General features: G+C 45.8%; 1 protein-coding gene and 1 long non-coding RNA gene across 3 annotated transcripts in view; both read right to left on the bottom strand.

The window, feature by feature from the left end:
* KMT2E (lysine methyltransferase 2E) overlaps window positions 1–6288 on the bottom strand; it is a 130861-nt gene extending 124573 nt beyond the window's left edge. The window contains exon 1 of one of the 2 annotated variants that reach the window (XM_021102573.1): window positions 6157–6288. The gene's annotated coding sequence lies outside the window, so the exon portion shown is untranslated. The remainder of the gene's footprint in view (window positions 1–6156) is intronic. The other variant, XM_021102570.1, reaches the window with a different exon arrangement.
* Window positions 19987–24457, bottom strand: LOC110262248. Its single transcript, XR_002347081.1, has 2 exons — window positions 24124–24457; window positions 19987–21253 (listed from the first exon to the last, which is right to left on the bottom strand). It is a non-coding gene; the product is annotated as an uncharacterized LOC110262248 (long non-coding RNA).

The following is a 26005-nucleotide window of genomic DNA, read 5'->3' as shown; positions in this document are numbered from 1 at the left end:
TGACTTTTAAACATTTGAAAGAAAATAGAAATTTGGAGACCTGAATTTTACTTCCACCTCTTAATTGACCCCTGTGTGACTCTGAGCAAGTGACAAATTCTTAATGTTTCCATTTTTGTGTACACAAAATAGAAATGATATTTGATTCCTCAGTCCCCATTATAAAGGTAGTTATGAAAAACAAGTAGTCCTTCCTGTGTTCCTGGAAGCAACTTGGGGGCCCTCTACGCTGTGGGTGTTGAGGCATGTTCCCTACCCTGTAGAGCGGAATCCAACAGGTGAGGCATAAATACATGTTTTGAAGAAGGTCAGCTGGGACACATGCCAAGGGTTACTATTAAGGGGTGACTACCAACTATCATAATGTTCCTTGGCCCTTCACCCCTCTCTTCATTAACTCTTACCCAAGGCCCAAGTGTGGGAAGAGGCAGGAGATGAAAGTGGTCAGGTGGGAGGAGGTGCCTGGCCTGGTCAGGCTGCCATTTTTCCTCTTCCCCTCCCCACTGCAAACCCAAACAGTCCTAACTCTACTACTCCACAAATCAGCATTTTCTGCTTTCATGTCTTCTCCTTGCCCCACCCTCTTGACAGGGAAGTAGGAAAATGGAGATTTGCAGAAGTTGGTAAAAACTCATGTCAAAAGGCAGAGTTCCATTTCTAGATCCAAGAAAAACTTCCTGTTTTGTTAGGACCCTTCTTAGGAGCGGAAACTGGCTCACTCAAATGAAAACCGCAATGAATAATTTCACTGATTGGTACCGTATGTTTAGCAAGGCTAAAGTCCCTAGAGGAGGTTGGTGAATCAGAAGAGAAACCATCAGAAGGGAACTGTCCCCACATCAACCCCCAACTGATCAGGGCTCTTCCTCACTTCCTCCTCCACCACCCCCTGTAGGCACAGTGGCAACACACAGAGAAAAATAACTTTGGAGGCATGTGATGCAAAGGCAAAGGGCAGAGCCTCCATGGCTGGCTCAAGGATGGCACATCTGGGGTTGCTTGTCCTTTCTCCAGATGGATTTTCCCTTTTTACAGAAAGGTCTAGAAAAGCAGCTCTTTCACCTAGACTATGCTGCAGTAACAAGTCTAGAATCTTGGCTCAGTACCATGAAAGTCGATTCTTTCATCATGTGACTGATGCAGGCTGGTGGTGGAATGGGAAGTACAGACAAGGGAATCCTGCTCAACAGTCCTGGTTGACAGAGGCTTGGACATCAGGCTTCCACCAACCTGACAGTAGAGGAAGCACACACATGCTCTCCTTTGCACAGCCTGAAAGTGACACAGTTCACTTCTGTCCCAGCTGTTGGACAGAACACACAGGGGCTGAACTGATGGGAAGCATACAGATATATAGCAAGCCATCCATGACTCTGCCAACATAACACTTGAATGCCAAGTGCATGCTGCAACACGTAACGACAGCTCAGAATCCCAGACCATGGAAAAATTGTTTGACTCCATGTCGGCTGAGATGCCTAACAGGCAGCTCTCAGGTCAAAAACAGCCCACATCGTTCAGGGAGGATTCTTACAGGCACTGCCTATTTATTTACCTAATTAGCTCCCTCACAGGAACTGGTTGCTCGGCATGGCCTCACCATATGGTGGTGGGGGTACTGACATAGTGTGGTGTGCCTGGAAACATGGAATCCAAGCTTGACTTTTTAAAAGTCATGGAATTTTAAGCTGTTCACATTTAATTCCACAAAAATGACACCATAAAACTGGAGGATTGTTCTCTGAAGGATTGTTGACCAAAATTGTTCAAACTATGATTCAAGCCTCCTCTTGCAGTTGACTCATATCTGACTCTTGTCCAGTGTTTTTTATGCCAAGGCAGGGTGCTCTGTACTCATGATCCTACCAGTTAAACATACATACAGCCCATACATGGATGATGGAATTCTCCTGAACAAACCTGCATGCCCCTGCCAGGGGACAAGGAGTCACTTTCCATGTGAGGGCTTATCCAGGACGGGAGTTTCTCTGCCTGTCCCCACCCTCCCCACCTCTTTGCTCCTTGCTCTGGGGACGTTTTGCCAGCCGCCAAAAAGGCAAGAGAGAAGCAAGGGAAATAGAGCTCAGTTTGAGGCCGACTGACTTCACAGGGTGGTTCACAGTCAGTTTGTTTTACTTGGCCTGCCTTGGAGCTGTTTGGGGACATATGAGGTTCTTCAGCTGAGAGGCCTTTTCCAGACCTGACTTCCCCTTGGAATGACACATTATCCTCCCTTCAAATGTAGCAATTGTAAATTCCTGCCTGGGGAGCAGCAATTGCTTGGAATTACACACTATATGAATAAGCCAGTATGGGATTAACAAAGCTTTATTGTTCTGCAATCCTCTACTGAAACTTGTGAAAGTAATTTCTGGTGACATTACTTTTCCCTGCCTAGCATTTGACTATGCAAGGAACAGTTTTCCATCCTTTAATCGGTCCTTTTTAGTTGTCTGTAATAGAAACCTCTTCAAGTTCACGACGTGGCACAGTGGAACCGAATCTGACTAGGAACCATGAGGTTGCAGGTTTGATCCCTAGCCTCGCTCAGTGGGTTAAGGATCCAGCATTGCTGTGAGCTGTGGCGTAGGACGCAGACACAGCTGAGATCCTGTGTGGCTGTGGTGTAGGCCAGTGCTGTAGCTCCGATTTGAACCCTAGCCTGGGAACCTCCATATGCCATGATTGCGGCCCTAAAAAGCAAAAAAAAAAAACAAAAAAAACAAACAAACAAACAAACAAAAAAAACCAAACAACAAAAAAAAAACCAACAAAAAACCCTCTTTTTACCCTTTTATTGACACTTAACAAGACAAAAATGAGTCAGGTTTTTTTAGTTCACTTTTCTCATTCCCTTTCCCTCTCCAGCATGTTTACTGTAATTCCACATCTTAAAAGATTCTCAGATGTGTTGTGCCCCAAATACTACTTGACTGCTGTATACATATGCAATGCACACAATTTAGGATTCTCTCATTTACAATAGGAGTATATGCTATTTTTTAAAATAGATTCTCAGATGTGTTGTGCCCCAAATACTACTTGACTGCTGTATACATATGCAATGCACACAATTTAGGATTCTCTCATTTACAATAGGAGTATATGCTATTTTTTTAAATAGACAATAGGAGTATATGCTATTTTTTAAAATAAAATTGGAGCATGGAATAAAAACAGTGATCCCCACTGGTTTGTAACACAACTCTCATCACTGGTCTGGAAATGCTATTTTATTTTTTACTTTTTAAGGGTCATACTTGCAACATAAGGAAATTCCCAGGCTAGGGATCAAATCAGAGCTGCAGCTGCCAGCCTACCCACAGCCACAGCAACACTGGATCCTTAATCCACTGAGCAAGGCATCAATTGGATCCTATCAATCCTGCATCCTCATGGATACTAGTTGGGTTCATTACCACTGAGCCACAACAGGAACTCCTGGAAATGCTATTTTAAACATAAAAATGTTTTTATGACAACCCAAGGAAACAATTTGCATTTACTCCATTCAATTTTTAAAAAAAAACCCATTTCTTTCTCACTCACTTTTAATAATCTGCAAATAAAACTCAATAGTTAAGAATAAATCTACCAATATTTACTTCCTATCCAAAATTATTTCTAACAGGACCAATAGGGGATCTCTATAATGACAAAGTCTAAAGGTAGGACTATAAAAATGTTGAGACCAAGACATTATTTACAAACAGAATAGGTCTCTAAAATAGCTTCTGCTTCAGCGAATGTGAAACCAATAAGTTAGAGTTAAAATGGAATATTTTCTAGCTGGTTTTAGGCCAGTTAAATCTAATAAGGATCGTAAAGATAAGCAGCTAACTTGAAATCAAAATAACTATCGGGAACATTTTGTATTCCATTAATAGGTAATAAAATCTATGTACTGAATGAAAATATAAATTCTGATTACTTATTTATATAAAACTTTAGGCCCACATAATTATCAGTCCAAAAATAGCTTAATAGCACAATATTTTTAAAGAAGGCTTTGATGAAATCCACAAAAAAAACAATCTTTACTCATTTGTCCCTTGGTACCATCTTCTCAGATGCTGTAACTAAGTTGAGGTTTTTGTTTCAGAGGGAGTTGGAAGATATTTCAGATATGCTATAAGAAATATGATAATCTTGCAGTTTTTAAATCATTAAATGATGACCATGAGCTTAGTTTAAAAAAAAAAAAAAAGTCTATAATCTGCACTGAGAGGATGTTAATCTCTAAAGATATGAGCCAGCTTTTCCTATTTTTCAAACCAGAGGCTTTGAAGCATTTCCGCTTAGAATAAGTAAAAAGAAAGGGTGTTGCTGCTGTTACTAATTTCATTAGGAGACAGAACTAATTCCCTTAGTGAGCTTGTTTCAAAATTGAGGTGTAGATGAAATCCAATGCCACACAACTGAAGCTGAGTGGGCCTTATACAGACACTTGGCTCACAGACAGCACAAACAAGAAAGCTCAGTAAGTTCAAACAAAGTGGAGGCCAAAAGCACATAGTGATTTGCAAGGAGCAGAAGACATTTTCAACTGTTCCATAAAGAGACACTAAAGTAAATGAAAATCTTATGAGCAGGTTAAAAAAAAAACTAAGAGATTTAGAAGAACGGCCATCTATCCCAGATTTTTTTCTTTTCTCATAGGAATAGCACATGACTACAAACAAATGAGTAGGGAAAAATGACAGGAAACTTGAACTATAAACTTCCAGACCTCTGGTAACACAGTTTATAACAGGGTTCAAGTATTCAGGCTTGCTTCTAAATTAAAAAGAGAAAACAAAACAAAAAAACGCAGTTTGAGCCTAAAACATGTCATATTTGGTAAACTATTTGGGGAAATTCCGCCAAATCTGCAGGCCAAGTAATTTTATTTATTCTTCCCATCCAACCTTTCCATTTCGTTTTGCTTCAGCAGTTAAAAAAACTGAGTAGACATCTGGGATAGGCCATGTGCTCTCTTTTCCAAGAACACGTTGCATGTGCATCCTAGGCAGATAAAAAAAGTCTTTTTCTTCCAAGTTCAGGACCTTGTCACTGTGGAAGAATGTTCTCCTTACTCCTGTCTCCCACAAACGGCCGTATACTCACCCCTCGCCTCCCTGGACACAAGGTGATCACATTGCTAAGAGCTGTGCTGCGTGTTGGTGTCACGGGTGGCCGTGCCTAGGCGGGCATAGCTCTGAGCCCCAGAGGTCGCCCACATCACAGCTTTTCCTCCCCTTCCCTCTACTGGTGACCCACCCTATAGTGACTGACACGTTATGCTGCCGTGGTGCCTCCATTTCCCTCATTAGGACCAAAGACCTGCCCATTAGCTGAGGATCAGTTACTATCTTGCTCTTTGCCAGCTGTCTGTCTTCCTCTCCACCCTTCCACAGCCCTTAGCAGCTGGCACTCTGCTGGGGATAAGTCAATTGCTCAAAGCCTTGACTCCTCAAGACTTTGGTTCATGATCTAGACAAAGTCATTTCCCCCTGCTTTACTTTGTGCCCTGAAGATATCGATGGTTGCCCGGACCAGATCCTAGCTTGTCTTATCTATTGAATCCACCTGATTACCTCTTCCAGAGCCAACCTAGTCAGCCAAGTTCTCTCTCCGCCTCCCTCTTCCAACCAGCTGATGCTGCTAAAGTACTGACAATGATAACAGTAATTAACAATGGTTAAAAAGATTTGTCTATCTCAGAACTGTTCGATATATACTTTAATAATAACTAGAACAGAGAAACCAATATTAGGAGGGGTTAGTGACTTGCTCAAGGTCCCCAAAGAGTCAATAGCACAGCCAGAATTTCAACCAAATCCTGATGCCAGGTGTATTTCTGCTCCTAGTTCCAACATGTGGATTTTTCTCCCTATCAAGCAACTTTAAAGCACCAGTAGGGTGTCCTACAATTCAACTCAAATCTGACACTATCTGGACATAGCGTCAAATCCCACAGGTTAAAGGCTCAGTCCTACAAAAATCTGCAACACCTCCCCCCCAACCCCAGCCCACTTCACTTCAGATGTCAATCACAAATACATGTTGCCACCTGCACTCTGACCAACTGGCTATAGACTGGAGGTTCCAACAACTTCCTTGGTTAAATTAAATTACTTGAGCGACTCACAGGACTCAGAAAAACATTTTACTCACCAGATTAGTAGTTTATCACGTAGCTCAAGAACAGCCAGATAAAAGAGATGCACAGGGCAAGGCATGGGCAGAGGGTGCAGTGCTTCTGAACTTTCTGTGAGCATGCCTCGAGCTTCAATCTCCACCTGTTCACCAACCCGGAAGTGCTCCTAAGCCCATCCTTTTATGTTTTTCTGCAGGCTTATTACCTGCGTGTAATTGATTCAATCATTGGCTATTGAGTTCAATCTCCAGCCCTTCTCCTCTCCCCTTAGGTCAGGAGGTGGGACTGAAAGTTCCCACCTTCTAATCACATGACTAGTTCTCCTGGCAACCAGCCCCCATCCTTAGGTGGGGTCTAAAATCATCTCACTGACTTAACAAAAAGACACCTTTATCACTCTCATCACTTAGGAAATTCCAAGGGTTTTTGGAGCACTATACCAGGAACAGGGACAAAGATTAAATGTCTATTTCTTTTTCTTTCTTTCTTTCTTTCTTTCTTTCTTTTCTTTTTTAGAGCTGCACCCGTGGCATATGGAGGTTCCCAGGTTAGGGGTCGAATCGAGCTACAGCTTCTGGCCTATACCGAAGCCACTGCAACACGGGATCCGAGCTTCATCTGTGACCTACACCACAGCCCACAGCAATGCCAGATCCTTAACCCACTGAGCAAGACCAGGGATTGAACCCGCAACCTCATGGTTCCTAGTTGGGTTTGTTTCTGCTGCGCCATGACGGGAACTCCAAATGTCTATTTCTTATTATAAATCACAATATCACACCAGGTACATACTCTCAACCACAGGCCAAGGGTTTTCAACAATCACTGTACCTCAACACGGTTCCCGTGTGTGGTATGTTTGTCCAGAGAAGCACCCCTTGGGGCTGTGCAGAATCTAAGCTATGCAGCCTCCCGGTAGGCCTTGGACACCATACATTAGAAAACTGACATCTCTGTCTTTTTTTTTTTTTTTTTTTTTTTTGTCTTTTTGCAATTTCTTGGGCTGCTCCCGTGGCATATGGAGGTTCCCAGGCTAGGGGTTGAATCGGAGCTGCAGCTGCCAGCCGACGCCAGAGCCACAGCAATGCGGGATCCGAGCTGCGTCTGTGACCTACACCACAGCTCATGGCAATGCTGGATCGTTAACCCACTGAGCAAGGGCAGGGATCGAACCCGCAACCTCATGGTTCCTAGTTGGATTTGTTAACGACCGCGCCACGACGGGAATTCCTCTGTCTTTTATTTATGCTTCCATTACTTCAGCTGGCTTCACTACCAGTAGACAGGGCTTGTTGGAAACAATCAAACTTTACACCTGTGTGCAGCCATTCATCTTCTCTCTGAGGCCTGTGCAGGTTTCCCTGGGCCCTAGGATGCTCCAGATTTTAGGATACTGGTCCAAGCCTTTAGAGCTGAAACACAGAGAACTGAAGTAACTTGTCCCTGTCACACAGCCAATTAATGGCAAGGCCAGGACTGATGTTTCATGGCACCCAGGCCTTGCTAAGTAGGCTGAAAACAAGGAAGGCCACATTTTGTATCAGGGCTTTTGATGGCAAGCTATGTTGCTTGAACTTGTGACTTTCGCCTCTGTTTTAGTCTTTGACATGAAGCAGCAATAGAGGCCTGACTAAAAGGATGGTAGTGTTGCATATAAGAAAATTGAGGCATTCTTGCTGTGGTGCAGCGGGTTAAGAATCTGACTGCTGCGGCCTGAGTCACTGCAGAAGCATGGGTTCAATCCCTGGCCCAGTGCAGTGGGCCAAAGGGTCCGGCATGGCTGCAGCTGTGGCTGTGCCTCAGGTACAGCCATTAAAATAAAAAGAAGAAGCAGCAAGTTGTTCTGGAGGAACTGCTGCTACCACCCATCTTTGACAAGTACCAGGACTTTGTGAGTCCACTACCCATCTAGAAGCAGAACGATGTTCATTGATGTAGACACATATTGTGATTTAATTTACATCACAAGACAAAAGCAATTTCATAATAAGAGCAACTTTAGTTGAGCATTTACTACACAGCAGAGATGACTCTAAGTAAGAATTTTGTATGAACTTATTCAACCCGTAAGACAACCCTATGAATTAGATGCTTTATCACCCTCATTTTATGATAAGGAAATTGAGCCACAGAGAGGTCAAGTAACTTGTACAAGATCACACAGCAGGGAGAGGCAGACCAGGAACTGGATGTGTGCGTACTGCTAACCTCTGCACCAGATCTGCTTTCATGGGAAATGGGGAAGGGATGCTTTTAAAACCCAGACAGAGGGATCTGAAATTTGATGTTCAGAAAGAAAGGCAAGGACCAGGTATCAGAGAGATCCGTATTCCTAGGTTTAAGACTTGCCAAACCCACTGACAGGGAACCATAGATGACTTCATAGCCTGCAGTTAGCTTGTCAGAGCTTTTCTTTTTGCTCCAGGTAACTGTTATCCATCCCCGTGTGGTCTGTAGGCCATTTTCAGTGAGCTTTATAGTCACTTCAATTCCTAGGTTAAAGTTCAAAGAAGAGGAACATAGAAAAGGAACCAAAGAAAACTATCAGTAAAACAAAAATCTGGCAACTTTGAAACCCTTGTTGCATAACCCCTTGCTTGGGAAGAAATGCTCAAAAATCAACAAAAGGAGGAAAAAACAGGATATTAAAAGCCCCTTTTATTATGCTTTTAGAGGCTTACTGCAAGACTAAGACTATTTTTGCCAAAAATAACATACTTCCTCCTTACAATGTACACAATTTGGGGTTTGCTCGGAATTTTTGTGGGCTTTTTGGGAGTAAAACCGTAAGTTCTCACCAAGTTCATTTTCGGAAAGAATGTCCCTGAAGTGAACATACATCCAGGGAAGATGTTCCCTGGGTGGAAACAATGGTCCCACAGTGCCTGCTGGGAGTGATGTGTCCCAGAAAGCTTTGGCCTGGAGACTGGCATCTTCCATGGAGTCACTCCCGTGATGGAGGGTCTCCTTTGGAAGGTCTCGGTCCTATGCGGGGGACGCAAAATGACACAGAATCATGAACATGTGGGGGAGGGCCCAGGAATCCAAGAGAACTGGACTCAAATCCTGGATTCACCAACTCCTAGGGGTGTGACCTCTCTGACCCATCATTTCCTCGTCTGTGAAATGAGGATAAAATACCATCCTGCAGATTGTCATGAGGGTTAAATGAGATGTCAGACACACATGGCTCAGCACAGGGTCCAGAAGTAGGAGCTTAGGCTCTTCCACTTGGGAGAAGACTGGATCGAGCCATTTCGCTGCCAGCCAGGAACGGACAGAGGGAAGAAGCAAGACCTGAGAGAGCAGAGGGGTGAGGGAGGGACTGAAGGTCCAGGAGGGAGAGGAAGAGAAGAGGGAGGAAAATCAGCAAGGCAGGACTCACTCCCTTTTGTCCTCCAAGGTAGACTTGGTCTGGGGTTCCCTTTGTGACTCAACAATTTACGAACCCAACTAGTATCCATGAGACTGTGGGTCACACAGCAGGGAGAGGCAGACCAGGAACTGGATGTGTGTGTACTGCTAACCTTGTTCAATGAGTTAAAGATCCGGAGTTGCTGTGACTGTGGTGTAGGCTGGCAGCTGCAGCTCTGATTCCACCCCTAGCCTGGGAACTTCCATCTGTTGCGGGTGTGGCCCTTAAAGAAAAAAAAAAAAAAGCCTTGGAGTAAAATCATAAGTTCTTAGGGTGCAGTCCCCGGACCAGCAGCATCAGTATCACCTGGGTACCACCTGGGTACCACCTGGGTACTTGTTCGAAAGGCAAATTCTTGGGCCCCATCCCAGACCTGAATCAGTATTTCTGAGGGTGAGGCCCAGCAGTCTGTCTTCTTAAGCCCTCCAAGTGATTTGGACACAGGTAATGTTCAAAAACCATTGGTCTAGGCCCTTATGGACCAGAGGCAGCAGATGCAGAAAACATCAGGAGTAAAAGCAAAGCTTCTTACCCAGATTAGGAAAGTATTCCCCAGGCTACAGAATGAGAGGGAAGTGATGAGAGACAGGAGGGGCCAGGACTGAGTGCCAGTCTGCTTCTGAGTGAGCTCTGTGCCTTATGCCAGCGGGCTATGCTGGTTGCCTTGTGGCAGGTGTCTAGCGACCTACACTTGGTGGCAACCAGGCTTCCTCCATTGCCCGTCAGGCAGGAGAAATTGTTGGATCTCCCTTCTCCCTGCTCCATATGGACAGTCCCTCCTTCCATCATCCTGGAAGGTTCATCAGCTTTTGAGAAGGAAGGTGGGGCCCTGGACATCTAGTGGCATGGGGGTAGGGGAGGAGAAGACTTGCATTTGATTTGGGGTAGGGCTGAACAGAACCAGCGCAAGATAGCCCATGAGCCAGGGTAAGGACAACACCCCGGTCATCAGCACTGCTTGTGAGGGAAATTGACTGGCATTGAGCATCCATTCCTACCTCTCCCTGGGGTGCCTCTCTGTGTAAGCCTGGAAAGCTTACATCTCCTAGATGCTCTTGTAGTTGTGCAACTCACTGATTGTGCGAGTTTCAGAGAGCAAAAGCCGTCGGCTTCCTTTTCTTGGCTTGCTTGATCAAGATTCTAGTCGATGACAGCAGTGGTGGTTCCTGATCCCAACTTCAACATTTTTCAAGTACAGCTGCAGTGTGTTCATGAATACAGTAGTATCAGGGCAGCCCCTGATTCTCCCTGCTCCTAAACTGGGTCAAGGTTATAGCTCCTGGGAGGGCTGGGCTGGGCATCAGTTCTATGGATTTTCAGAGAGATTCCAAAGGCCCCAGCCCAGATGCTTGTTCCCTCAGTACTTCCAACTCTTTTATAAGCACCAACTTCCCTGTATTAATTTCTTTTGTGCTTAAATCCTAGTCTGGTTATATTTCTTGCACTAAGGATATACTATTTCAAAAAAGATAGGGGGCGGGGCTGCCTTTAAATTTAATTGGAGAACCACGGCATTTGTACAGAAACACTTATGATTCCAGAAAACCATGCCATGTACCAAAGAAGCAGCAGAGACAGCGTGTGTCTCAGAGGCCCCAAGGCAAGGGCACTCGCTGTCCCAGCTTTGTTAGGCTTTGCAGCAGGGTGGGACTTGAAGGAAATGTCTTCAAAGACCAAGCAGTGTACGTTCTGGCTGATTTTCCTGTTTCGGTTGACTTTGGCCTTCGCTTTGCTCCTGCTTCCTCATTTCCTCTTCCAAACCTTCTCTTGTGTAACTGCCCTCGTGGAGCTCTTCTCCTCTCCTCCTAAATATCAAGGTCCCTTTCTCCTTCCATCCTTTTACCAGCACAATTCAAAGTATGCACGTGACTATATGTTTCAATGCAGTTCATAGTTTGCAGCCAGCATGTGTAACATAAAGGATGTTATTTATTTCAAGGTGTGAGCCCCTGCTGGTTGCCATGCATTGTCCTGCATGCAGGAGGATTTTCCAGAGTTGCTATTTGCTATTTGTTAGGGGCGTTTCGGTTACCACCCACACCTAATGAGTATTGGATGAGCTTTCCACAAAGAACACAAATTTGAAATCACCCCTTCCTCCCAAGCCTGCAGAGCCAACCTGGACTGATCCTCCCTCTAGGAAGCACTTTCTACATGAAGACCCCAGCTTGGCAGGCAGGATTTCCTCAAGGATTTCAGCGAACCCACGTTTCTCCAGGCTACCCCAGTCAGGGGTACAGGTAAGAAGTAGGGTCTTGCATCCCCTCTTCTCCAGTTAGAGGTACCATGAGAGCTGCTCAAGTGGCTCTCCCACCAGCTGTGCTCACTATGTCACTGCACTGAAACCTCAGCTCCTACTCAGGAACCAACTGTCCCTGTTTTGCAGTCTTCTCATCTCCTCTTGGTGAGGTCACAGCGCTAGTGTCACTCCTTAAGAGAGAGAAATGTGGCCCTGTATTAGTCAGGGTTTTCCAGAGAAACAGAACTAATAGGATGTGTTTATATAGAGAAGAAGATTTAAAGAATTGGCTCACACCATTGTGGAGGCTTGGCAAGTCCAAATTCTGATGGTGGAGGTCAGCAACAGGCTGGCGACTCAGGGGACAGTTGTGATTTGAATCCACAGATTCTACTAGCAAGCCAGGATCAGCCAACACTGCATATGAAGTGGTAGGGCAGTCGGCTGGCAGGATTCCTTCTTGCTCCAGGAAGGTTGGCCTTTTGTTCTATTTAGGCCCTTGACTGATTGGATGAGGCCCACCCAAACCAAGGAGGGCAATCTGTTTTATTCAGTCTTATCCAAAGATTTAGCGAGTTCCGTTGTGGCTCGGGGTGACAAACCCAACTAGAATCCATGAGGATGCAGATTTGATCTCTGGCCTTGCTCAGTGGGTTAAGGATCTGGTATTCCATGAGCTGTGGTGTAGGTAGCAGACGCAGCTTGGATCCTAAGTTGCTATGGTTGTGGTGTAGGAGGGAAGCTATAGCTCTGATTCGACCCCTATATATCATGGGAACTTTTATATATCATGGGTGTGGTCTGAAAAAGACACACCCCCCAAAAAAAGTTCACTGATTTAATGTAAATCTCAGCCCAAAATACCCTCATAGAAACATCTAGAATCATATTGGAGCAAATACCTGGGCACAGTGGCCCAGCCAAGTTGACACATAAAATCAACTAACACAGACACTTGTTACTACATGCCAGGGCAGAATTGGCTCATATCCTTGAGTTCCTGCTGCACCTGCCTCTGGTGCAGTCATTTCATCATAGACCCCCTGGGCCCACCGTTCCCCTGACCTGGTATGGTTTCTCTTGGAAGTCTGTGACTGGGGTGGGGGCTGGTGAGGTGGAAGAGGGGTGCTGGGCTGGAAGTTAATTAGGGGAATGTTGGGCTCAAAATCTGCCCTTCTCAGGCATTTGCAGCCTGGATGTCCAGACCAAGCCAGAGAACTCTCTTTCCCTTCAGGTTTCTTTCCACAGCAACCTTTGACCCCCAGGTCAGGGGAAGACAGTTGCCCAGCCTTTACCAATATCTTGGTTCTGGAGCCCAAGTATGGCCAACCACTGTCTCTCCAAGAAGCCGAATCTCCAGCCTATCAGCTCTGCTAGCTCCTAGCACATGTCCCAAACTTCCTGAATCCATGCATGTGGTTGAGCTGAACCATGGTGACATTAGTCATGTTTATTTTTGATTGAAAACAAAGGAAAGCTGTAACCAAGGCCTCACTGTAACCAAGTGGTTTTTGACTTAAAAAGTTTCTCACTAACAATAATAAGACTATAAAAAGGCCCCAAATAGAAACTATATGTGTGTGTGTGTGTGTGTGTGTGTGTGTGTGTATGTGTATATATATATATATATATATATATATATGGTAAATAGGCTAAGAGACCAGACTACTCCTTCAGTAATAGAAGGTGGTTTATCTCTTTCACTGGAACAAATTCCTGTACACACACCCCCCCCAGTGCTGCCTCCGTATTTCCTGTTTTATTGAGATACAATTCACATTCCATACTATCCACCCATTTAAAATGTGTGACTCAGTGGTTTTCTGTATATACACAAAGTTGTGCAACCATTGCCACAAAGAATTTTGGAAATTTCCTCACCCCCCTGCAGAAAAAAACCCCATACCCATAAGCAGCCATTCTGATTTCCCCTCCAAACTCCCCAGACCCTAGGCAGCCACTGATCTACTTTCTGTATCGACGTATTTACCTACCCTGGACATTTCATATAAATGGAATCATACAATATGTGGCTCTGACTAATTTTTTAAACATAAAATTAGTTTCAATCTTGTCATGACAACAAGATAACCATACCAAGCATTCACTTCCTAGAGATGCTGGTGACATCGGTCATCTTAGTGCAATAGGCAAACAGGCATCCAAGCAGTAAGAAAGTCAGAAATTCTGAACTACAAGCAGCACCAAGCAGACAGAAATCCTGGATTCCGCGTAAGTTTGACTTATAATCAGAAGTCTCGAGAGGCTTTTAGTGGACAAGGCACTTGTGATCACATTGAACACTTCTGTCTGGCAGGCCAGGTGGCAAATTTCCTGGAGTCCAGCTGCACCCTTTAAGATGTATTTCTTGGGAAATTAATTCTCTTACAACCTGCGATTCTCTTCCCAAGGGGAAAGAATTGAAAAAAAATGAAATAGAGATTTCATGTTATTTCTATGTCCTGATTGAATAAGAGAAGGGCACAGAAGGTGTAAAATCAAATGGGCACAGCATCAGATCTCACCAAAGACCCAGACCTCATGTTCTACAATGTCGTGCATTTGGCAGATTGCGAGAAGAAAGATCTGAGAATCAAGTCAGTGCTTTGAAATGGTGAGACCAGCTAGGTTTTTAAAATAAAGAAAACATTCAGCTAGCTCTTAAATCGCCTTTCTCTATACTCTGGGGTATGGTGTTCCTTTCTCAGAGTCTGAGAATTAGAAGATGTTGCTTTAAAAGAAATAGGAGTTCTTAAACATAGGAGTTAAAGGATCCTTTGGCCAGTACACGAGGTGAGTCATGGACCTGTGTTTGTGACAAAGCTCTCTGTAGACTTCACGGTCTGGAGGTTACAGAAGGCTGGCCATTGGAAAAAGGCACTGCCCTGATGAGCAAACTTGAGCTTGAAGGGAAAGAATGACTATGTTTACATAACAACAATGAAGTGAGAGAGAAAGGGGAGAAAGGTGGAGACTGTCCATGACAGCTTTTTCTCAGCATGGCCTTGAAGGCAAATCCTCGGTCAGTAAAGTGTTGTGAGGATGCCTAAGCTTTGGGCAAGTGTGTCAGTGACAGAGGACCATGGCTACTCTCTTTCCTGCAAATTTATACAAAGCTCAGGTTATTTCATAGGCCCTTGGGAAAATGCCAAATTGCCTTCCCTCATAGCCCACACTTGGTTAGAGAAATGAAGAAAACAAATCACTCAGTTTACGCAGTCAATTAAGCTGGCAGACTAATACAGATTCTAAAAAAGGAAAAATCTGGAACATGGACATTACTGTAATACACTGCCTTGTACTGTTTTTTCTAATCCCTTGTGACTTCTTATCTCTCTATGTGCATTTTAATCTTGAAGGGAGGGATTTTCCTTTTATGCTGTTATTCTCTGTGTGGGGCACACAGGGGACAGGGCACTCCAGCAGTTTAAGCTGGTGCTTTGAAGCCAGGAAGCCACGTATAGGCAGGCAATGCCAAGACAACAGGGAAGCAGCAATATTTTCAACAAATTAAAGAATCAGCTTACCACTAATCAATAGTTAATTGTAGCATCTTGAAACCCATTCTAAGACCTGAAAGTGTTTTGGAAATTAATCCCATGAAGTGCATTGCACATTTCAGTGAACTAAAGAAAAGTCACAGTTTCTTAGAATATAAAAGGAATTTATATTCTAATAAATCATGTGTGTAATCCCTTGAAACAGTCTGGAAAATTTTCTTTTTATGGGGTGGGTGCAAAAGTGTTAAATGAAATGGAAAGACCAGGAAATAAAACACTAAAATTCTGTATTGAAGAAGAGTTTTCTCATTCTGGGAAGGAATCAACAACAACAACAAAACACCAAAACTTCATGCTGCTTTCTGAAGTGCTATGGCCAAAGAAAATAATGCAGGTATACATTGAATTAACTCAGATGAGTACAAAATAGTGAATATGTTCAGAAGTGGGAGTTGCTGATAAGTGGAAGAATTAGGAGAGAAGTTTGGGTGCCGGGATCCAGAGTAAGGAATTTTGGAGTTCCCATCGTGGTGCAGTGGTTAACGAATCCGACTAGGAACCATGAGGTTACGGGTTCGGTCCCTGCCCTTGCTCAGTGGGTTAAGGATCCGGCGTTGCTGTAGTGTAGGTTGCAGACACGGCTCGGATCCCGCGTTGCTGTGGCTCTGGCGTAGGCCGGTGGCTACAGCTCCGATTTGACCCCTAGCCTGGGAACCTCCATATGCCGCGGAAGCAGCCCAAGAAATAGCAAAAAGACAAAAAAAAAAGGGGGGGGGGGAATTTGTTGGTAGTCAGTCCTTAAATACAAAAGTAAAAGAAATGCAAGATAAATCCACAATCAAAATTAGAAAGTAGAAATTAGGGGATGGAAATACTGACCTTATGGCATTTAATGGTTAATGTGCCCCTCCCCAGGTGTGGCCACCCTAAATGGACCTGAGTCAGTTGTTCTCATCCAGGACACCCGAGACAGTGACCAGGAAGCTATTATAAAATCAGATGCCAGGGCCCAACTCAGATCTACTGAACTGGGGCAAGGTTTCTGATATTGGATAATTTTTACATATTTATTTATTTATTTTAAAAAATTGTTTTTGGCCAAGCCCACAGCATGAGGCATGTGGAAGTTCCTACTCCAGGGATCAAACACATGCCACAGCAGTAACCAGAGCCACAGCAGGGACAACACCAGAGGCTTAACCCAATGTGCCACTAGGGAACACCTAGATATTTTTTAAAAACTCGACAGGTGATTCTGATGCAATTGGGTTTGTGGACAAAACCTTGAAAATACACTGAAGTAGATGGGCTGCTTGTGTCCCTCCAAAATTTCTGTGCCAAAGCCTTAATCTCCGTGTGATGATATTTGGAGATAAAGCCTTTAGGAGATTTAGTTTTAGGTGAGACCATGAAAAGCACCCTCATGATGGGAGCATCCGGGCACTCACTCTCCCAGTGTAAGGACACAGCCAGAAGGCCACTGTTTTTGAGCAAGGAAGAGGACTGCCATCAGGAACTGAATCTGCTGACACCTTGGCCTTGGACTTTCAGCCTCCACAGCAGTGAGAAATAAATATCCGTTGTCTCAGTTACTCCCATCTATGGTATTTTACTGTGGCAACCTGAGCTAAGACTAGCATAAAGTTGACTCCCTACCCAGTAATGTTGGGAAAGCTGCAGTCATATCATAATATAGAGAGTTTTTCAAATAGTTTGAGGTCATATTTTCTACACAAGTTCAAACCTATATTATGCTAAGCCCTGGGAGGCTGGTGGGGGGGGTGGTAAATGCTAAGTAAAGCATCTAAGTCATTCATGGTTGGGTGGGAATGGATTCTGCAAAGATAAACTCCTTGTTGAAACTTTGTCCTAGTTGGACAATCTATTCCTTTCTGCAATACTTAGCATGATTTTTTTTTCTCCTTATACTTCATCTGTGCACACGCTTTCTTTGCCTCTAGATCATGAGCTTCAAGGAGGTGGTACCAGGACTGATCCATTTCTGCAGTCTCAGAATTTAGCTTAGTGCCTGGCACACAGTAAGTGCTCAATTCATGCTGAATGAAATGCTTGTTAAGTGAGGAGTACCTGCTGTGGCTCAGAGGAAACAAATCTGACTAGTATCGATGAGGACACAGGTTCGATCCTTGGCCTCGCTCAGTGGGTTAAGGATCCGGTGTTGTGGTGAGCTGTGGCATAGGTTGCAGACGGCTCGGATCTTGAGTTGCTATGGCTGTGGAGTGGGCCAGGGATACGAATCCCATTCTACCCCTAGCCTGGGAACCTCCATATACCATGGGCATGGAGCTAAAAAGACTGAAAAAAAAAAAAAAGAATAAAAGAAAAAGAATGCTTGTTAAGTGAATTATACCTTTACATATACTGAAGGATAAAGATTTCTGCCCATTCACCTACTAACATCAGAAATATTTAATAAATGTGCCATGTGTTAGATGCCACGCTAGGTGCTAAAGACAAAGCAGTGAATAAGACAATCTCAGTATCTGTCCTCCTGGAGCTCAGACCATGGCCCTTAAGAGTCTGTGATGGGCTCAAGCCATTTCCGTCCACACTCAAAACAGCACTTAGTTATCCTTCCCAGGGAGCTCACAGCTTCAAGAATGTCATCATCTTCCCAAGGTGAACACCAAACTGAGAGTTTCTCCTCCTTGTATGGAAAGTGAGGGAGAAAGACCCAAAGGGTTTCACTCTCAGGTGTCCAGATTATAGATCCAATGGAAGCAACTACTCTAATTCTAACAGATACTGGCCAGGCTCTCCCTTACATGCCTCTTCTAAATCAATCATGTCTGCCTTTTTTTTTTTTTTTTTTTTTTTTTTTTTGGCTTTACCCACAGCATATGGAGGTTCCTGAGCCAGGGATCCAATCCAAGCTGCAGCTGCAACCTACGCTATAGCTGGATCTTTAATCCACTGCACCAGGGCAGGGGATGGAACCCAAAACACCACAGAGACAATGCAGGAACCTTAACCTGGGAACTCCAATAATGTCTGCCTTAACTTTCTGTTTATTTTTCTCTGGACCCCCAAGTTCTTTTTATAACAGTAACAATCACCATTTACTGAATATTTACTATGCTCTAGGCGTCATGCTAAGTCCTCTCCACTTACATCATGTGGTCCCTCCAGGTATAGGGCAGGTACTATTATTATTATAGAGGAGGACATTGAGGTTTAGGGATGTTAAGTAAGATGCTGGGGGTCACACATCTAAGGGCAGACACAATTAGAGAAGTCCCATCGTTGAAGGCCAGGCAGTCTCTGATAGGAGTAATAGGCCACGGCCAGAATAATAATAGTAACAGATAACTTTTTTGTTTGTTTGTTTGTCTTTTTGTCTTTTCTAGGGCCGCTCCCACAGCACATGGAGGTTCCTAGCCTGGGGGTCTAATCAGAGATGTAGCCGCTGGCCTACGCCAGAGCCACATCGACTCGGGATCTGAGCTGCGTCTGCAACCTACACCACAGCTCACAGCAATGCCGGATCCTTAACCCACTGGGCAAGGCCAGGGATTGAACCCACAACTTCATGGTTCCTAGTCGGGTTCGTTAACCACTGAGCCACGGCAGGAACTCCAGCAGCAGATAACTTTTATTAAGCACTTATTATTGTACCAAGAACTAAGTGTTTACACTTTATTAGGGTGGGAAAAAAAAATTCTTCCTTACCCCTGATGTTTCCTTCCACACAAAGGAAGCTCTTCTGGCATAAGATTTCTTTCTTTCTTTACTTTTTTTCTTATTTGTTTGGCTTTTTAGGGCCGCACTCGTGGCATAGGCTAGGGGTCGAATCAGAGCTACAGCTGCTGGCCTACGCCAAAGCCACAGCAATGCCAGATCCCAGCCACATCTGCGACCTACCCCACAGCTCACGGCAACGCCGGATCCTTAACCCGCTGAGCAAGGCCAGGGATCGAACCCGCAACCTCATGGTTCCTAGTTGGAGTCTGTGCCATGACGGAAACTCCCCTGGCCTAAGATTCCTGACCTCTCCTTTTTTTTTTTTTTTTTTTTTTTTTTTGTTCTTTTGCCATTTTCCTGGGCCACTTTCTCAGTATATGGAGGTTCCCAGGCTAGGGGTAGAATCAGAGCTGTAGCCACCGGGCTATGCCACAGCCACAGAAACTCGGATCCGAGCCGCGTCTGTAACCTACACCACAGCTCACGGCAATGCTGGATCGTTAACCCACTGAGCAAGGCCAGGGATCGAACCCGCAACCTCATGGTTCCTAGTCGTGTTCGTTAACCTCTGAGCCACGACGGAAACTCCTGACCTCTCCTTTTTCCTTGACTCACTCCTCCCTAGGAGGCAGAAGGGGCAAGAGGCTGGGACAGGTTGGGGGAAGCAGCTTCTCAGTGGTGAGTATGGGGGTAGGAACCCCAAATACACAGCTCAGCTTCTCTCTTCTTTCTCTTGGCAGCAAGCCTCCTCCAGAGCTGCTCCTGGCACTGTCCTCCCATGATGCAGTGGTTTACAGGGACAATCCATAACTGGGAGCCCCCACCCCATCTCAGCCTGGGGGGTAGCCCGTCTGGATATAATCCTGGAGTTCACTTACCCACACATATAGAACCACTGACTCCAATATAAGAGCTATCAGTGATAAAGCTGACATTTTCATGCCGTTTGTTTGATTTCTTCATGACCATTCCGTAATTACCCAGAGCTTTGTAAGAGAGGAGGGATGGCCTTTATTATATTCTCTTGAATCCCCAAAAACGATTAACTCGTTTAATCCTAATAAGACTTGCATTAGAAAAGTATTCTTCTCCTCTCCGAGGAGGAAAGGAAGCAGTCCTCCTTTGGCCTCTCCCTTGAAAGACAAATATTTGCTCTCAGTTCAGGATCAGATGAAACTAAAGCACGTGACAGAGAGTTTGCAAACTGTTAATGCAGAACGAAGCGGAGGCCGGGAGGGCGGTGGTTCTGGCTCTGACCTGGCAGTAGGGCCCCGATCCATTACTTTCCGGCTTCCGGTTCCTTTTTATCGGGAAAGCGAGGGGTTCGCGTGGCTGCGGGTCGCAGCTCATTTCTTCTCAGACGTTCTGTGAGTCAGTGATGACTTGCCAGTGACTTTTTCCCCTGGCTTCCTCTGCGTCATTAAGGACTTTTGGATGCTGACTTTTCCCTTGATTGAGCTAGGCCCAGCCTCTGGGGGACCCGACATGCTCGAAACTCCCCCTCGGTAGTGGGCTCTGCCTTCTGAGGTTTGCTGCTTCGTTGCCTTTGGTTGCGCAGCAACATAACACACGCCCACACTTCCGGTTCCAAGAGTGTGATCTGCTGTCGTTGAAGGGGCTCTCCCAGGTCCAGCAACTCTGCTGCGTTTCCTTCCTTCCTCACAGTGATGATTGTGAGGCCAGATGTTGGTGAAAGAAACCCCCCGAGTCATTCCAGGGAGTTGCAGGGGCTGAAGCGAAAATCCTCTGACCCTTTCCCAGAAGAAATGCAATATCCGTCAGGTCAGCCTTCAGAAGAAAATTCTCAAGAAATCCAAACTTACTCTCAGAGCCTCATTCAGGACAGGGAGTCCTGTCATTGCAAAAGCCTGTCCTTTGATTGGCCTCATGAAATCTAGTTGAGTCACCAGGTTCTGGGGGCTGGAGACCATGTGGCCGGCCTTCACGCTAAGTTTCATCTGATTCTGAAACTCTGTGGTTTAACACCGGAAGAAAGCAAAATAGCAAAGAACAGGAAGTGGAAAAAACATTTTGCGTAGTGGAAACTACCTCTGGGTTCACCTGCGTTCCTCCAAAACAGTAGTCAAATTAGCCCAGATACCTCCTCTCCTGGGGGGGGCATCCCCACAAAGTGCCTCCCCTAAAAGGATTTGGTGGATGAATGTGATGCCCCAGTTCCTCAGACGGCATCATTAGGGGACCTTGAGGTTGTGGCCCTCTGCTTCCATAACAAGACAGCTCACTCCCTCATGCATTTTCTGAAAAAAAGAAACGTCGGTGGGGTCAGGACTTCAGGACAGAGCCAGGGCCAGGTTCTGAACCCACGTAAAGGAAATCTTGAAACACTGTGAAGTCCGGGGGACAGCTTCTCCAAGGGGCGGATCAGAGACGTGTGTTTTCTTTGGCCAAGGGGGACAGAGGAATAAGACAAGTACAGGTTTTGAAAGTGCAAAAAGGGTGGAGTGGTCGGTGGGTACCAGAGGGAAAAGACCCGGCAGCCAGGGCAAGAAAGGCTCCTCTGTCCTTCTGACCCTTGCCCTCACAGGACCTGCCTCCACCCATGACCAGCAGACACTTCCTCACTTAGGTGGGGGAGGGCAGCTGTGGCCCTCAGTGGCATTGTTCCCAGAATGAAAAAATGCGGGCGTTGGCAACCATATCAAAGGCCTTGAGTTGTTCAGAAACCTTTACCCCTCTGATCACCAGACCACAGAACCCAAGAGCCATTAGCAGCCGGTGGAAACTTTGGAACAATAGACTTGGCCCCCCGCCTATTTGTTTGCATGGCTTTCTGAAAGAGGTAAAAGGGCCCCAGGCCAATCCCCATCCTACCCATCTCGTTCGGGTGGGTTAAAGTCTGTGCTAAAGCCAGCAGCAGTTAGAGATGGAGCTGAGGTTAGCACAGGCCACTCTTGATAGACTGAAACTGGTGCGGACTGAGTGAGGCACTTTCCTCTCAGCATGCAGTTTAAAGGGGCGCCCAAAACCACAGTAATTCAGATAAATAATATTTAACGTCATCTTTACATTTTTTGTTCTTCATGGATTCTTTTGCATTTGTTTTGATTCTTTACATTAAAATACTGTTGATCTTAATTACTAACTTTTTGGTGCCCCCCCCCTTCAATTTTACCCCTGAGGCAAGTGCCTCAGTCACCTCACTCTAGACTCCACCCAGCTGAGAAATGATATTGTTCACTAACATTCAGAAAGAGGAGCCGTGGAAAAGCCCCGTGACAATTAATCAGGAGGTGGGGGCCCTTCGGAAGATGTGGAAAGTGTGGCCCAGATAACCCAGGCCTTGCTATTGAAGGTGGGTGAGAAAAGTCAGCCTTGTCACAGAGAACTCTGCCAGGGAATACAGCTGGAAAAGTGCCCTGCAAGAGCCCCCATCCAGCCCATCTGAAACCTTCCACAGGGAGGCTGTGGTAAGCCTTGGCAGTAGGCTGTTGCCCACTTGGTATCATCTGAGAAGGACGGAAAAGGCTCCTTTTTGCTAAGGTCATGTTGGGTACACCCACAATAGAGTGGTCGATCCTTTGGCTCTTAAAGTTGTCTTGGTTTTTAAAGAACCTGCCATTATAATACAACCATCTCTGTGGGAAATGATTATTGGCAGAGCTCTTAGCCGTGATGGACTTATTCATTCTTTCAACAAACATTTACTAAGCACCACACATCAGAAAGAGTAGGGTGGAGCGTCTCTTGTGGCTCAGTGGAAAGAAATCCGACTCATACGCTTGAGGGTGCGGGTTCGATCCCTGGCCTCACTCAGTGGGTTGGGGATCCAGCGTTGCCATGAGCTGTGGTGTAGGCCGCAGGCACAGCTTGGATTCCACGTTGCTGTGACTGTGGTGTAGGCTGGCAGCTGTAGCTCTGATTCAACCCCTAGCCTGGTAACTTCCATATGCCACAGGTGTGGCCCTGAAAAACAAAAAAAAAACAAAACAAAAAAGAAAGAGTAGGGTGTACCCTGCCCAATCTAATGGGGACGACAGGTAAGAACATCAGCTTTATGTACCAAAGTCATGCTAGAGGCCAGGGACAGGATGGTGGAAGAGCCCTTCATTCAATTCAGAGCTCTTTCCAGCTGCAGCTGCAACGTGGAAGAGCAGAACTCGGGGCAGGCTTCTGCCAGGGATTATAGAAAGGGATGGAAAGAGCTCTCAAAACACCCTTCATCTGTTTCATAGGACTAGAGAAGCCCTGGGCTTCACAGGACTAGAGAAGGCAGCCAGAACTTGGCTTTAATTCACAGAGGTCTGGCTGCACAACTCCAGGGCGTGGGGTTCTCATAGAATAGAGTGGCACTGAACAGGACTGGGAGGGCTCTATCCTGGCCCAGTGAGGACAATCTTTGAGACGGGGGAGCTCGCCCCTGCACATCTGTGGGCCTGTGCACCAGTGATCCTGACCCTCGTGGGCTGTGAAGAGGAGCCCAGGTCAGCCCCGCCTCTTGGATCTCTGCCCAGGGCTGACCTGACACTGTGGGAGTTTGCTTGGCTTTGTGGCCCTGGCCCAGCTCCTCTGGTGAGAAAGGGGCTGTGACCCTGGTTAGGCAGCCTCCCTGGGAGAGAGAAACCATTCATTCCCCTGGTGCTCTCTTTGATGTGCTTCCCAGGGGAGGTGGCCTGGGAGCTAATCATTGATTGAGTAGCCTGGGAAATGACAGGAGAAGGATGGATAGGAATGTTGCAGGTTCCTGAAACCTCTCTCTCTCTCTTTTTAAACAAGTAACCAACAAACGCTTAGGCAGCACTTTTATATACATCATCCTGTTTCTTTTTCATGACAGTACTGGTATGAGAGGCTCTTTGATTCCTGTTTTCCAGCTGAGGAAATTAAGTCCTGAGAGGTGATCTAAGGACTTCTGCATAAGACTGTCCATCAGCAGAGAAGCTGGGATCGAACCTTACATTCATGCCACTTTCCCTGTGTCACTCAGGCTCTGTGACCCCAAATGCTCCTGTGCCTCAGGCCAGACACCTGGAGTCATCCTTTCCTCCTCCTCCTCGCTGCCCCTCCCACACAACCCATGGCAAGTATTTCTACCTAAGAATGGGTATCGTTCTGCTCATTTTTCTCTATCTCCTGCCACCATCCTGGTTCAAGCCCCCTCCTCTCTTACCTCCTTACAGGTCTCTCTGCTGCCACTCTTGCACTCCCTTGGTTTTGGTTTTCTCTTCTTACTGGTTGTGTGTCTTTGGGCCAGTTTCTTAACCTCTCAAAGCTTGAGAGGTTAAGAAATGGAAATGAGAATCGCACCACCCCACTTGGGTTGTGCTAAAGATTCGGCACCATGCTGTGTTTAGAGCAGTTCCCCCAAGAGAAATATGAATTTGAAACCCATGTGTAATTTATAAACATTTCTAGTCACCGTATTAAAAAAGGCAAAAAAGTATAAGTGAATTAATTTTAGTAATAGAATCTATTTAGCACAATATATACACATAGTATCCACTTGCACATAGTAGTATTTTTTTTTTTTTTGCCACCTTTTGGCATATGGAGTTCCTGGGGCAGGGATCCGATTCGAGCCACAGTTGCAACCTATACCACAGCTATGGCAACACCAGCTCCTTAACCCACTGTCTGGGCCAGGGATGGAACCTTTGTCCCAGTGCTCCAGAGATGCCATGGATCCCATTGTGCCACAGCGGGAACTCCCATAATCAGTACTTTTAAAATATCAATGTTATATTTCATTTTTTCCCCCATACTTCCTTCCAAGTCTGATGTGTATTTCACTCTTACCACATAACTCAGTTGGAGGACTAGCCACATTTCAGGTGTCCAGTAACCACATGTGGCCATGTGGGCAGAGTGGGCCTGGTACCTACAGTGGCATGTTCGCTATTGGATAGTGGTGTGGCTGTTCCATGGCTCTGGCTCTCAGGCACTGGCTTCCTCCCCAGCTCATTGCTTTTGCTCTTGATTTTCCCTGCCTGCTGCCTTCACTGTGGGAGGTTATGGGACTGACTCTGAGGGGCAGAAGCTCTGGCATCTGTTTCCTGCCAGCAGCCAGACTGAATGTGTGGCCCATCATGCCTCAGTTTTCCTGTCTGCTCCTGGGGAGCCCTTCCACTTAGCTAACCTAATTATATCCAATCAATCCTAATATATGTAGCGTGTCTGGTGGGCTCCCCAGGGTGGGAGGGCATATTTTGGGTAAGGAGGGTTCAGGAAATGGCCCTTGGAAGTCAGGAGAAGAGGCCCAGCCACATCCCTGGCCTCCTGCTAAGGAGGAGGGAGGCACCAGGAATGCAGAGGACTGTGGTGATATTGGAGGGCTTCCCAGAGCATAGCTCTGAGTGTCTGCAGAGCTTACGGTATCCTTCCACGTTTCTCATTTTAGAAGAGTTTAGCTAGAATCATCTGGAGCCCAGGAAGAGTCTGCCCTTCAGTGGGGTTTCCTGACCCCATTCCTTCTCTGCCACAAATACGGAAACAGAACCTTCTCTTCGAAGAGCTGGGTCAGGCAGGCCAACTACAGGCCCTTGCCCTCAGCTTAGCTGCTGGCCAGGGGTCCTGGGGGCTGGGGGTCTGCTGCTTTCCTGCCCAGAGCATCTCCAAGACTTGGCTTTGCCCTTTGCATGTTTCTCAGGAATCCAGCTGTATTTGTTTGCTGGGGCCACCTCAACAGAGCTCCACAAACTGGGTGGTTTATCATCACAGAAAGGTATTGTCTCACAGGCATCAAGGTGTGGGTAGGATTGGCTTCTTCTAAAAGAGGTGAGGGAAGGGCCTGTTTCAGGCCCCTCTCTTAGCTTCTGGTAGCCTCTGGAGTCCCTTGGCTTAGACGTGATGTCGTTTCTGTGTCTTTACACCATTTTTGCTCTGTGCTTGTCTGTCTTGGGGTCCACATGTCCCGGTTTTATAAGGATCCCAGTCAAATTGGATTAGGACCCACCTTAATCACCTCATTCAACTTGTCTACCTTGGTAAAGATGCTGTCTCCAAACAAAGTCACATTCTGAGGTCCTGGGGTTAGTGTTTAAACATGCAAAAAA

Source organism: Sus scrofa, chromosome 9, assembly GCF_000003025.6.
Source record: "Sus scrofa isolate TJ Tabasco breed Duroc chromosome 9, Sscrofa11.1, whole genome shotgun sequence".
In the NCBI taxonomy this organism is placed as follows: domain Eukaryota; kingdom Metazoa; phylum Chordata; class Mammalia; order Artiodactyla; family Suidae; genus Sus; species Sus scrofa.
This window is presented reverse-complemented; position numbering and strand designations above follow the sequence as displayed.